Here is a 9198-nt window from a genome sequence, read left to right on the forward strand (position 1 = left end):
GCCACACACGGTAGCTTATGGCAGCCCACTGCAGCAGGGGCTGCAGCCTACGCCGTCGCCGACGACTCACAGCAGCCCAGCTCCAGGTCGAGCTGTTGTTCACCATCTTAGCTTGTAGAGGGCACACAGTCACTGGCCTTCATGTGGGATCCGAATCGGGCCCTGCTGCTCAGAGCTGGCGTCCCAAGTCAGCTCTTAACCAACGTGCCACTTGGCCAGCCCCTCTTTGGACTTTTAAAGAGTTTTTTGGTTCTGAAGATATACACCGGTGCCAAAAATATATATACAAGTGGACACTCTGGTCAATGTTGCTCAATCAGTTCGCCATCATCAGAAGTGTCTGGACGCTGATGGGAACCACTTTGAGCACCTCTTGGAATTACAGACGTCAAATGTTGACTTGTATTCATCTTTTGTTATTGGTATATATTGAGTATTACAATTTTAATAGTTTTCCTTTCTTAAAAATGTGTAGGCGTTTTTTTGGCACCCTCTGTATTTTCATTCCTTAGGTAGGCAGTTAAAGAAGGATGTGAGAAAAAAATGAGTGAAAAGGCACTGAGGGTTGGCGTTTGCATTTGGTTGACTGTTTGGCACATAACCCAGAACCCAAACTAGCTGATAGCTGAGTCTCTGGGTCGAGTCCGGCATCCCTCTTCAGCCTCAGATGTTAGAAGCAGCATAGTTCTAAGCACGGGGGCCCTGGAATTAATCCATATGGACTTGAACTCTGGTTCAGCCTGTTAATATGCGGCATTAGGCGAGTTACTCAGGAATGGAAGCCTCAGCCTTCCCATCTGCAAAGAGGAGATGCTGTGTTGACTCCCAGGCAGGTATGAGGCTGGAAGGAGGCCATGGATATGAAACACTCGACTCAGAGGGTGCCCCCGTACCTGTCAACTATTGTTATTATAGAGCTTGGAATTCAGAATCAGAATCAGTGGGTTCGTCTCACTAAGGCACATGGATACAGCTGAGTCCTAGACGTAGCTTTGGCCAAATCCTGCACAGAGCCTCCATGTCAAGGGGTCTGTTAAGTGTGTCCCACTTTTAGGACTAAGGCCTCTGCTCTGTTCTCTGGGTCTGCTTCTCCCTTCTGCTGCACCTAAGTCTTAGGGGCTGGGGTGGGGTGGTGCATGATGCTACCAGCCATGGGATGGGACTGAAATTCAGTACCTCCTGTTTGTCTGAGGCATGTCCTTGTGGCACAGATTTCCTCAGATGCCACCACATGCCAGCTATGTGCCAGGCACTGTGCTAGTTGCTAGGACAGTGCAAAGAGAGATACATTATGGACCCAGCCCTCAAAGATTTTTCAAATCCAAATAGGGAGATGAGGGGTGTGAAACAGGGCCACGGACCCAGTTGATATTTATTGATCACCTACCAGGTGTACGACATTGATTCAGGCAAAGCCTAGAAGTCCAGCCGAGGGAGAACTGGTGGCGGCTTGGGCATACCCTTCTAATGCAGGGCCTGACCTCCAGAAATGCTGATGAAATGGACGGATGGAGTTGGTTGAATGGTTGGTTGTCAGGGAAGGTGTCACAGAGTAGAAGTCGCCGAGGAGCCTGTTGAATAGAATTTAGTCAGTGGAGAAGTTGGTGCAAAGTAAGATATGGTCCTCAGGTTCCTTTGAGAGGCTGTGATGCCATTAACCAAGCTGTATGGGAGGGTCCCTGTAGGGTCTGATGGGAAAATGCAGGTGGCTACATAGTCCAGAAAGACAAGCAGGTAAGCTGACGTCTGTTGTCTTTACACACGCACCCCTCTTGGCCTACTTTCTACCTGTGCTCTTTTGATAGAGACACAGCAGCCAAAAACCTACTTCTCTACTTTAGGAAAAACATCAGTGGAAGCACAGCTGATCCTCAGGCTGAGACAGGGGCTATTGGTAGTGGTGGTGGTGGGGGGGGGCGCACTAAGGTGATCTGGCGGACACAGCCACCCTTAGGGGAGCAGCCATTTCTCAGTTCACACCAACTGCTGAAGGCAAGAACATAGGCCAACTGGTTCCAGCTCTACTGACGTTTCAAAAGAAGCTGGAAAACTGGGCCTTTTAAATGAAATCTCCCAATGTAAAAACCAATATCAACTTGAATTTTCAGAAGACACTCTGTCAACCAGCTGAGACACATTTTCCAATTGTAGCTACTGGTCTGTAACCTCTATTGAGGGAACCAGAAACACCAGGTTAGAAAGATGGGCTAGCCACATTTCAAATGGCCTTAAATACCATGCAAAAGCATTTCTGACTTGAGCTTACCGACAGTTTTAGTGTTAAAGAATAAAGGGTTTTTGAAAGGGGAGTAGCTTGATGCCAGGGGAGTGGTTTGGTATTTGAAATACAGGGGGGAGGCAGTCAGGAGAGCAGAGTACTAAAGTAACAGGTTTGTGACATTGACGTTGAAATGTGGTGGCAGTGGGACTGCAAAGATGGGTTGGACCAAAAAAGATGAAAACTAAAAAGATAGTAAGGGGAGGATGAGGGAAGAGAACGAAGGGCAGGAGAAAAGGTAACGGAGGCTCCAATTTAACTGAGAATGAACCATCTCTGTTGCCAAAGAGAAAGGCCGTCCATGTTGGTGTTAGGCCAGCTGAATTGAGCGGAGTCAGCCTAACGGGCAAGTCGTCACCCCCACAAGTCGTCACCCCCACACTCCCACACGGAAGAGGTCGTGAGGCCAAGGGTCTAACCAGCGCCGTCAGTCCAGGCTCCTCTCCTGGCCGGCAGGCTTCTCGGACACTCCCGTTTATAACAGACTTTATAAGTAAATCGCCTATACCATGGGGATGCTGCCACCGACTTCTCAGGGCTGTTGTGGGGAATAAGGCAGCGGCGGAGGGGCCAGCACTGGGGAAGGGAGCGAGGGCTTTTTTACCCCAGGCTCTGGAAGGCTCCAGGTCTCCAGGAGGGTCCGGCAGTGGGCCTCGCTTGGCGGGGACCAGGCTGCCGGCCCCCCCTCCCCCCCGCCCGGGAGAACCGCCCGCCTCCTCGAGCCTTCCCCGATCAGTCGGGCGGCTAGAAGACCAGAAGGCACTGCGGCGGCCAAGTTCAAAGACGCCCTGTTCCGCATCCCCTGTGCACCCTGGGTCTGCGCGCGCGCCCGCCCTCCCGTCCCCAGCTCAGAGTCCTCCTTTCCTGGAACTCGGGGGTCCGGGGTGTCTCCAGAGGGAGTCCTGTCCCTTCCCCCGCCCTGCGCACGGGACGGGGACCCTCCGCGGGGAGACGCAGGGCAGGATGGGCGCCGCGAGCCGGGAACCGTTCGTGGAATTCCCGGAGTCCCCGCACGGGCCGGAAGCCTGCTCGCCTCCCGCCCACGACGGCGCCACTCTAGGAGGCCGGAGTGCCGGCGTCTCAGTGGGAATAACCCCTTCGGCCCCAGGAGCTCAGTCTAGAGCTGGAAGACTTGGTTCATGTTTCCCCTGAGCCGGGCTGAGTTTTCTCGGCGTCACTCTGAGGAACGATTTGATGAGTGGGGTGCCAATATCCAGTAGGCAGAGTCCCACCGCCTGGGTTTCCAGCCCAGCTGGGCTGAGATGCTGAGCGACCTGGGGCTGGTGAGTTAACCTCTCTGAGCCTCGGCTTTCAAGTCTGTAAAATCTCATCTACCTCAAAGGCTTGCTGTAAGGTTTCCATGAATGAATCCACGTAAAGCACTTAGAAGGGTGCCTGCCATATCATAAGTGCTCAATACGTGCTAGTTATTCTTTTTACTGCTACCCTTTTCTTAAAGGCCTCTTGGTAGAGGGTCAGTGTTGCGATAAGAAAACAAGGAACACCATAGAAATGATAGTAAGAGCTGCTATCTGTTGAAAGCCTTCTTTGTGCTTTCTTTACCTTATCTCTATGGCCATAGGGCAGTTTGGTGAAGGGAATATCTGTCATTCCCATTTTATGCAGAAACTGAGATTAATAACCAAGCATATGCCAGAGTCCAACGTGAACACAAGGCCTTCTGATTCCAGGGCGCGTGTCTTTTCTTCTCCTCCACACTGCATCTCTGATTTTGGACACTTTTTTTCTGGGAATTCCAAACTAAAGTTTCAAAACCCATGGTGATGTCACACACGGCTGTCTCGTTAGTTCAGAGCTGAGAAGTCTGTGCAAAATCACCTAATTCCTACAACAGGATAAAAATCAATAATGCATATTGCTGCCCAGGAATGAACACCAGCCTTGCTTAAGGAAAAGGATCTTGTGACCTTAAAAAACAGCAAGCTTGCAGACATCCAAAGAGAGAAAGTCACTGAATATAGGTTTTAAGGATAAAAATAAAACCACGTTTTTATGTGCAAAACCCATTACCATCCAACCCGACCTTTCACACAACCTGTGGAAACCTTGGAGGCCAATCCAACCAGCCATTTCTTCCTGCTCCCATCCTCAGGGCCCCTCTGGGCAGTTTCCACGTAGCTCCAACGTTTAGTGCTAAAGATATTTGGTCAGAGTTGTGGAGGCCTGGAGAACATAGCCAGGCTGTCCTATCTTCCTTTCATTTCATTCCCTAGACAGCTATGTAAGAGAGCAGCCCAGGAGAGTGTGGGCACAGGAGCATGAGTGAAAGGGCCAGGGATGGGAGGCCAAAAGCTGGACTTGGTGGGCATGGGCTTCCCGATCTCTGTGCCCTTGGCCATGCCACTCCCTCTGCCTAGTTTAAGCTTTGAGAGGGCAACAACGATGTCCATCTTGGGTTTTTTTTGCACCCTAATGCCTAAAAGGTGGGCTTTCCCAGGATCACTCCATTGAAAAAAAATTCAAACTGTGTGAAAAGATAAAAGTGAAAAGCAAGCCACGCTCCTGCCTCTGCCTGCCCATCCCATCATCATCTCTTGGGTGGGCACTGTGGCCAGTTTCTTGTGTGTCTATCTAGACAGTCTCTGCATGGCCAGCATCACATTGTAGAAAAGCACAGAATGATAGTGTGCTGAGGTTCCTTCCTTGCTTACCTCTTGCCTTTTCCACATAACAACGTATTTTGGAGAATGTTTCAGGTAGGTTTGCACATGTCTGCTTCATTTATTGTCACAGCTGCTGAGTATTCCATGACATGGATACGCCAGAATTTATTTAATAATTTATTTAGGGCTGGCTGACTGGTGCATTGGTTAAGAGTTGGCTTGGGACGCCAGCTTTGAGCAGCAGGACCTGGGCTTCGATCCCACATGAGGGCCAGTGATGCTGCGCCCTCTACAGCTATGATGGTGAACAACAGCTCCACCTAGGCTGCCGTGAGTCGCTGGCAATGGCGTAGGCTTCAGTGGGGCTGGCTGGCAGCTGGCGTGCGCTTTCGTGAGCTGCCGTGAGCTGCCGTGAGTGGCAATCCAATGGCCAGCAAGCGACTGCCTCACCCGGGAAGAGCGCAATGATAATACCAACATGGGCCAGTGAAGTGACATCCTCCACAACTAGACGGAAGAACAGAAGGGCAGAAACTTGTTTGTTCCCCTTCTCCAATTCCCCAGCGCTGTTCCCTCCCACAATTCCCCAATAAAATCTTTTTAAAAAATGAGAATACCAATAAAAAAAAATTATTTAGACCTGTTGATGGACATGTCGGTTAATTTCAGTCTTTTGCTACAGAAAGGACATTTCAATGGGCAGCTTTGTGTGCATGTTCTACCCCTGGCCTGCAGGATCTGGCAATGGAATTGTTGGGTCCAAAAGGTGTGAGAATTGGGCGTCCGGTTAGCTCAGTTGGTCAGAGCGCAGTGCTCATAACACCAAGGTTGCCGATTCAGTTCCCACATGGGCAGCTGAGCTGTGCCCTCCACAACTAGGTTGAAACAACTACTTGATTTGGAGCTGATGGGTCCTGGAAAAACACACTGTTCCTCAATTAAAAAAAAAAAGTGTAAGCATCCTGAATTTTAATCAGTGTAGCCAAATTGTCCTTCTTCTAAAGAGACACTCATGAATCATGCAGGGGAGTGCCTGTTTCTCTACAGAGCATATGACCAACTTTTTATATTTGGTAACCTCTTAGGTTAAAAATTATATTTCATGGTTATTTTTATTAGCATTACATGATTTGTTTTATTACAAACACTGGTAAGAGGACATGGAAACCTAACATTGAAGGTGTGAATTTTTTTTTTAAAGATTTTATTGGGAAATTGGGGGAGGGAACAGCGTTGGGGAATTGGGGAAGGGGAACAGACAAGTTGTCCTTTTGTTCTTCAGTCTAGTTGTGGAGGACGTCACTTCACTGGCCCATGTTGGTATTATCATTGTGCTCTTCTTCCCAGGTGAGGCAGTCGCTCACCGGCCACTGGACGGCTGCTCATGGTGGCTCACGGTAGCTCACGAAAGCTCATGCCTGCTGCCGGCCAGCCCCACTGCAGCCTACGCCGTTGCCGGTGCTTCATGGCAGCCCAGCTCCAGGTCGAGTTGTTGTTCACCATCTTAGCTGTAGAGGGCACAGTGTCACTGTCCCTCATGTGGGATCCGAACCGGGGCCCTGCTGCTCAGAGCTGGTGTCCCAAGCCAACCCCCAACCAACGCGCCACTCGGCCAGCCTTGGAGGTGTGAAATTTTAAGAAAGCATTGTGCTGCTTTGAATTAGCCATGTCTTCTGATCTACCTTGGACAAATAAAATGAGAACATTTGAATATTATCAATAATACGGTAATGATTACCACATTTTCCCATGTATAAGACGCACCCTTTAAAAAAAATTTGGGGTCTCAAAACTGGGTGCATCTTATGCAGTGGTTGTAGATTATTGTCAAGTCATTTAAGAAGTGTGGCATTTCAAATGCTATAGATGGAACTGAGGACGAGGCAATATATGAAGACAGTGATTCATCATCAGACACAGATGAGGACAATCTCATTGTTGGAAGTTTTGACAATGATGAGGAGTTGTATGAATTTTATGATGAATAAAACTTGATTTGAATAACTTGACGTAATACATTTTTTCAAATTCCAGGCTCCAAAATTAAGGTGCGTCTTATACATGGGAACATCTTATACATGGGGAAATACAGTATGTCTAGTATCAGGTGGGTCCTAAACTAGTCAGGAGGATCCCTTTGTAAATTATATAAATGTCTAACCACAATGCTGTACACCTGAAATTAATATCAAATAATATTGACTGTCAAAAAAAAAAAAACCTGGAAAAAAAATAAAATAAAATAAGAAAATTAGCCAGTGAGAGTTCCAAGCCACCTGACTCCTTGGAGAAGAAATATGAAAGACTGAGACAGACAAATGACACCCCAATTATATTTAAAAAGGGGGAAAGTATTAATAATACAGGAAACTTGATGTTTAACTCAATTGGAGTTCTAAAGCAGACCATCAAATGGATGATTTGTGAATAGGATGGCATGGTGCAGGGAAGAGCGAGGGCCTCATGCTCTATAGGATTGCATTAAATTGCAGCTTTTATAGCAGGGTGACGTTGGGCAAGATACTTTCTACACCTTGAACTTCTATTTCTTCAGCATAAAATATAGGCAGTCATAGCCAGCTGCCAGAGCTATGGCAAAAACCAACTCACGTAAAATTCTTGGCACAAAAGATGTTCGTTAAAATGGAAGGAAGAAGGTCAAATCCAAGCCCTCTGGGGCTATAGGCCCTAGTCCTCTGGGAAAAGGGAAGGAGGCTGGACAGATGACTTGGTGAGTGAACGGCTGGAATAAGTGCAGCTTGATTGCTCTTGTAGAAGGCAGGCTTACTCCTGATCGAGTGGTCAGGTCTCAAAGGTGAAAAACCAGACAAACAACCAAACCTCCAGATACTATTCCCATTTATGTGGGAAACAAAACCATCTTCTTTCCAGCTGGGTATTTCTAAGGCCACCAAGTTACATTCTTTGTGAGTGGCCCCTGGAGCTGGCAAGGAGGAGAAACTGTCTATCTATCTACCAACCCTACAGAGCCGGAAGCTATATGTCAGAGCGAATCCCTTTTATGGCTGGGACGTGTGACATTTAAAAGCATGGCTGGCGGGATGTATCCAGCCATGCTCCATATTGGTCCCTTCAGGGGTCTCTGTCTGTCCCTTTGTCTCTGCATTGGACTGGATCCAGAATTAGGGGATGGGGTTGAAGCCACGACCCTCTGCGTCACCAAAAATCACCTTGATGAGGACGCCCAGGAGAACTTTCCCCCAAGTCTCACATGAATTCTGGAACTAATATTTGCTTGGGCCTCTGGAAAGCTCAGCAAACCTGTAACCCACTTTAGCAATTGTATAAGCAGGGAACCAACCCTGGATTCGTGTTATCATTTCCCCTCTTATTTTCCCCTTTACCATTTTCTCTTTTATCTTGTTGACAATATTCTCCTACTCCTGCTAGTAGCAATAAGAATAGCCAGCAGTTAGCAACTGTCTTACTAGATGCCAGGCACCTGTTGCATAATATGTGGCTCTATAAATGCCTCGAGTCCCTTTCGAAGCCAAGCAAGGTATAAATAAAGAAACAAACACACATAACTGCTAAATTCCCTCATCTCCTTCTGTTACCCACTGAAATGTGTCTTCTGAATATCGGGGCCCGTACATGTTAGAGAAAGGCTCCACGTCTCTGACTTCAGAGCTCTCCTTATGAACCCGTGTTAGAAAACAAACAAGCCTACATAACAAAACAAGAAACCCCCCTCAGATGCCATTAGTCAAGCGCTAATAACCTTACAAAGCTCACGCTCTAAAGCCCCAATAAGAAAAGTGGTGATCACTGGGAACCCATAAAGAACCTCAGGACCAGGTGACTCTGTGTCACTTATAGGGTGAAAACAAGAGCAGGGATTGGCAGTGACTGAGCTCGCTCATGCCAGATCCTGGTCTAAGCTGTTGCAGTAACACGTTTAACCCTCACATCCACCCTATGAAGTGGGAAATACTTTCTATGGTTATAAGGTCACTAGGTTCATAGAGCAAATATTGTAGATCGAGTTTATATGGATTTCAGCAAGGCATGTAAGGAAATTTCTTCGTACATCCTTTAGGCAAAATGGGCGGTTGTAGACAGAATATCGTGCACTTAGAGTCACAAGTAATTAAAAGATTATGTGCCACCAAAGCCAGAGAAATGCTCATAGAATTGCCCCCAATTTCTATTTCTGGGACTGTCCTTTAACAAAACAGGATGTTTTGGGCCAGCCGAGTGGCGCGTTGGTTAAGAGCTGGCTTGGGATGCCAGCTCTGAGCAGCAGGGCCCCGGTTCGGATCCCACATTAGGGCC

At 47.8% G+C, this 9198-nt stretch overlaps 1 long non-coding RNA gene across 2 annotated transcripts; it reads right to left on the bottom strand.

Annotated features, from left to right (window-relative positions):
• Positions 1-427: 427 nt before the first annotated feature.
• LOC109374168 (uncharacterized) lies at positions 428-2961 on the bottom strand. Of its 2 annotated transcripts, none has more exons than XR_002122352.1 (3): positions 2883-2961; positions 1388-1571; positions 428-797 (listed from the first exon to the last, which is right to left on the bottom strand). It is a non-coding gene; the product is annotated as an uncharacterized LOC109374168 (long non-coding RNA). The 2 variants fall into 2 exon arrangements; XR_002122353.1 differs by lacking the exon at positions 2883-2961 and adding an exon at positions 2698-2876.
• Between the last annotated feature and the right edge of the window lie 6237 nt (positions 2962-9198).

Source organism: Hipposideros armiger, unplaced genomic scaffold (assembly GCF_001890085.2).
Source record: "Hipposideros armiger isolate ML-2016 unplaced genomic scaffold, ASM189008v1 scaffold_799, whole genome shotgun sequence".
NCBI classification, from domain to species: Eukaryota; Metazoa; Chordata; class Mammalia; order Chiroptera; family Hipposideridae; genus Hipposideros; species Hipposideros armiger.